The following is a 5,272-nucleotide window of genomic DNA, read 5'->3' as shown; positions in this document are numbered from 1 at the left end:
AGATAATGTGTGTACAGGCTTTGGGAAAAAACTTTCTTTTAAATCTCTTATTTAATTATCTGTTACCAGTAATCAAGGTGGTACCTCCTCCAGGGCAGAAACCTCAGCAGGTAGTTGGTCTTGCCAGAGAGCACCGCTGGTGACCTCCAAACCAGCTTCCTCCTCGTCACCTCCACATCTTCCTCTGGGGCCTCGGTGTCGTCAACACAGAGGCAGATGTTGTGGAGGATGGCACACGCTGTGACAACCTGCAATATATATGCTTAAATTTATATAAATATATTTCAAATAATATTGAAAAACTTCAGTGTGTTCACTTACATGAGGTACAGAGGTGTGATGCAGCTCCAACACCTGCAGGAGGATGTGGATGTCACAGATCCTGATCAAGGAGGTTCAGGAAGACTCCAGGAGAGTTCCTCTTCACTATGAAGTCTGGTCTTGGGTCTTCACTGTTGGACAAACAGCTCCTGGATTGATTCTGCATTACAGGAGTCTAGTCTAGTTATAAAGAAATACATAAGAAATACATTTATATTAAAAATATGTGGTTTTAAGTAATTTGTTATTAAACTATAAAACATCATTACAAATACTACTTTTACTGATTTCAAATCAAATTTTCAAATAAATAAATAAAATAATAATTTCTGCAACAAAAGTCTGAAGATAAAATTTAACACTATTGTAGTATGATTAATAAAATAAGAACCCATTGTAGTTATTTGGTACATGTTTTTTATTCTCAAAGTGTAGGTACTTATACTAAGTTACATTTACTGCAATAACTTGTGAAATAAACAGAACTTGAATAATCCACAAACCCACAAATTCAGTATTTGTATATTTCACAACCTGTAATAGTGTTGCTAAATAAATATTTCAATTAAACTAGCTAAAGCTAATATGTAAAAGAGCTCGTAGATGTTTTTAAGCGTTTGTACACAGTACCTGCAGATCGTTTTGTCTCCGCCGGAAAAATACCAACAAGTGCCGGTGGTGGCGATGGATCTGCTCCAACTCCTCCAAAAGTAAAAGTTAAATAAAAAAAACTCAGAATTATTTCGAACTAAATGATTCACAACACGTTCAACTCACGGTGGCCAGCCAGGCTACAGGAAACTAGCTAGCAAAGTTATAACAGCTTTTGTTGTTTTGTTCGTTCAATAAAGTTATAAAAAAAAAACAAGGCTAGACCGTCCAAATTCACTGAACTTATCATCTGGTCGACCCGCTAACGAAGCACCCTGCCATTGGAGATCGCGAAGGCCACGGCCTCAGGAGGATGCAGAACCCGAATTTGGACACAGCCGTTGACTCCTGCCTCATACATGAAATATACTAAGATATACCTATCCTCGTTATTTTAGCGCACTCTTGACGAGGTAAATCTCCCTGATTTCTTTGAAGTCAACATTTGGGAAGCTTTTATTCTTTAAAGGAGCACAAAAAAACCTTTAAATCCTTCATGTGTAAACTAAACATCCCCTGCTGTTAGTTTTCTTAGAGCACATGCTGTTTGCAGCAAACAACTCTGCTCTGCAGAAAAACAACTCGTTTCTGTCACATGTCACCAGAGACTCACAACCATAGACTGTATATAAAATAACTGGACGAAGCAAGCCCCCCTACTTCCGTGTTCCATATAGGAAGTACCACTGGGTTGCAAAAAGGCCAAAGTCCCATTGACTTACATTGAGAAACAGACAGTTATTTCTCAGTCATTTTATATGTCAGAATAATCATTCTTCCTCTGTTGCTTTCTGATTAACTTCTTTTTTCTAATCCTAATTTTTTTTAAAAGATTTTTTTCCATTATCACAAGTTATTAGAGTTATAAATTGACCAATCAGATGGCTCAATAAGCGTTTGTGGGTCTGACGTCGACCGTCTGGGGGGTTTGAGTGACAGGTGACGGGTAGCCAATGGGAGCAGACTTCATCAATGGCTCCGTCAAAAGACCTTTAACACCTACTTTACAATTCAACAATGTACCTACCAATCATTGTTCTACTGTTGTTTTCTTCAATGGAATGTACCGATGCAGCAGTTTTAGATGAGGATTTACTCTGTAGAAATAGATTTCACTCTGAGGTTATGTGATTTGGACTTTGTTTGCTTAATGTTTGTTTTTCTTTATTTCACTGTTTTGATTGTAGCTTATGTAATCTAAGTTGCATATATGCGCATAAAATCACCAACCAAAGATTTATTTTCGCCGAACTTTAGAGCTTCAGCCTGAATTAGACGCAGCCGTCCGAGCGCCAGGGAAACATTAAAGGACCTGATGGTATTTTCAAACAGAAAGAAGATCCAGCTGTTTACTTGTTAGGATGGTTATTTATTTTAAATACCGCTGAACGCGCTTCTCACGTGCATCTGATCAGACTAACGTGGCCGCATGTAAAGAGACGAGTTGCGGCGCGGGCGCGAGGGGGACACGCGCCGGTCTGCAGCAGCGTCACCCAAATGCTCTTTTTATCTCGACAAAAAGGAATACATGTAAGTAAATCCAAAAGGACCGCTGACAGAATCAAACGTTGAGATAGTTCTTCCTCAAAGGCTTCAACAGTGATTTGTACAATCAGCCCAGTCTCGTATAATATACGGCAAACCCGGTTTTTGCGTGCATATAATACGCGCGGTCCTAAACGTGTGTTTTCCACGTTTGACACGTCCCCTGGTGGAGCCGTGAGCATCACAGACAGCCCCGCAAACGAACAATTTGCTTTTCTAATCCTAACCATAACCGTAATCCTAACCTTAACCGGGAACAACGTCATTAAGAAAAGAGCCGGAGGATTTCTGACCACGTGGTCAAAACGAAACCTAAAAAGCCATTCTCCCGAGCCGCCGTTATTGAAGGTGTTTAATCCGTGTATCTTTCGTTCACGGATTGTGTTTACATCCGCGGTCCCGTGGTAAAGGCGTGGAAAGAGGCAGACGGTTGCAATAATCTCACTCCTGATTGGCGACAGTACTTCCTGTAGATTCGATGACTCAGCTATGACTCAGACCAATCGCTGAAGATTGTTTGCAAATGGCGGTATCCATTTCAGGAATTGACGGTGAAAGCGGCGGCCTACTTTCGCGAGGAGAGGAAGTAATGCATTTCCAATGGGGGACCTCAGTGCTCGCTTTGTCCATTAATTTTTACAGTCTATGCTCACAACTGTGCTGCTCCAGGACCTGAACTACTTCAATATCATACTCAGCAGCGCAACAATCTTCCTTTTGGACCTCTTGGATACTGTTTGATGCGATCATGTAACAATCAACATTTTTTTAGTTTGCAGTTAGGGCACCTGTAGGACTCACTCCAGTGAAAATAGTGTTTTTAACAGGATTTTTCTCATAAAAAATAATTTAAGATTAAAACTGTTTTGATTATTTCTTTATTCAAATCATGATGGATTTGGTAGACAAACAGATCCATTTACATCTTCATTTTCCTGGTCTGAGCTGGAATCTGGATGTGATCTGTACGGCTGCATAACTTTGATATTGCTCACTGGTTTTTGCTACGCTAATGTTAGTTTGTAAGGGGCTGAAATTGTAAACAAAGGAATGCTGGGGTCTTAATGTGGGGTTACTCCTGTGTTAAAAGTTCTCCTGAACTCCTGCTGTTCTGTTGGAACACTGCTTAAAAACGACAGAAGCTTTTTGATTCTTGATAAAAGGAAATTGCATCATAATAATTGGTAACAATATTGATAACAATATACCTTGGGTGGGACTTTAAACCGTTACAGGAGTTTCCCTCTTCAACCTGGAGTGAACTCAGAGCCTGCGTTTCAGTAACGCAGGCTTTTTTCTTCTCCTGCTTTGCTAGAGTGCGGACGCACATTGCTTTGCTCCCCTTTCTGCTTTTAATTTTCGCCGATTATTTTCCTTTCTTCTTTTTTTTAATCGCACCAGCAATAACTTTTGAATACTTTTAAACCATCGGGTCGGATTTATTTTTCTTTTTTACTTTAAACAAAAGGATTTTTTCCTGCATTCCTCTTAAAACATTTTATCTTGAGCACTACGTGTACTTGGCCTTCACGCAGCTGAAGCCTGATATACGGAGCAGCAGCTAACACAAGGCTAACTAGCAGCAAGATGCCTTCCCTTTCCACAAAGGATTACCAAGACCTTCTGGAGAAGATCACAGCGCTGGAAACTAAGGTTCGCCACATTGAAGTGAACGTGGAGGTAAATGGACTCTATGGAAACAACACAACTTTGCCACTACCTGATCTCAGCAGAGAAGAGAGAGCTAACACGCAGCTAAATGGCACAGATTCTACAGAGAGAAAGACAACATCTGTGGACAATAACAAACAATCGAAAGATAATCCTCCCTGGAACCATCTTGGAGCAAAGCCAAAGAATAAGTCCAACAGCTGGAGAATTGGAGGACAAGGGAGGACCGACCCCCCGCAGAGAGCTGAAGCCTCTGAGGCTGACTGGCCTTTTCTTCCTACGACACAGAGGACCTCATCTACTCCCGTACACCGGAGGAAAGAAGAAAAGAAGCCAAGCATGAACGGAGCGGTGACCCTGCAAAACAGATTTGCTCCACTGTCAGATGACCCCGGATTACCCGACGACCATCCACTGGAAAGCAGCACGAGGAGGACCTGTAACCCATCAGAAGGTAAACGGCCAGAAAGAAAGCTGAAGGCTCGGCCTGAGACTCTGATTGTGGGTGATTCCACTGTGAAAGATGTTCAGTGGTTCTGCAGCAGGAACACTAAAGTCCTGTGCTTTCCAAACAATATGGTCAGTGACATGCAGGAGAGAATACTGCAAACTGTGGCAAAGTATCCGTCAGTACAAAACATTGTTCTACACACGGGGTCAAATGATGTGTCCAAGCAAAAATCTGAAGTTATAAAGCAAGACTTCACTGGACTGATAAGAACTGTGAGCTCCATGAATGCAGCTGTCTTTATCAGCGGTCCCATTCCAACTGTTCGAGGAGGAGAAGAGCGATTCAGCAGGCTGTTGGCACTGAACAGGTGGCTTTCTACGACATGTGGTGAAACAGGAATTAATTTCATCAACAACTTTCACATTTTCTGGGAACGCAAACATCTTTTTAAAGAAAATGGATTCATCCATCCATCCATCTTCCTCCGCTTCATCAGGGACCGGGTCGTGGGGGCAGCAATCTAAGCAAAGATGCCCAGACTTCCTTCTCCCCGGCCACTTCCTCCAGCTCCTCTGGGGGGACCCCGAGGGGTTCCCAGGCCAGCCGAGAAACATAGTCTCTCCAGCGTGTCCT

At 41.9% G+C, this 5,272-nt stretch overlaps 1 protein-coding gene and 1 long non-coding RNA gene across 4 annotated transcripts in view; one reads left to right on the top strand and one right to left on the bottom strand.

Moving 5' to 3' along the window:
* Nucleotides 1–5,272, top strand: part of mettl22 (methyltransferase like 22) — a 45,333-nt gene that overhangs the window by 10,626 nt on the left and 29,435 nt on the right. The window lies entirely within an intron of this gene.
* LOC112138833 lies at nt 66–1,311 on the bottom strand. The gene is made up of 3 exons (XR_002917849.2): nt 952–1,311; nt 322–501; nt 66–248 (listed from the first exon to the last, which is right to left on the bottom strand). It is a non-coding gene; the product is annotated as an uncharacterized LOC112138833 (long non-coding RNA).

Source organism: Oryzias melastigma, unplaced genomic scaffold (genome assembly GCF_002922805.2).
Source record: "Oryzias melastigma strain HK-1 unplaced genomic scaffold, ASM292280v2 sc00250, whole genome shotgun sequence".
NCBI classification, from domain to species: domain Eukaryota; kingdom Metazoa; phylum Chordata; class Actinopteri; order Beloniformes; family Adrianichthyidae; genus Oryzias; species Oryzias melastigma.
Note: the sequence above shows the minus strand (reverse complement) of the source record. Positions and strands in the feature narration are given on the sequence as shown.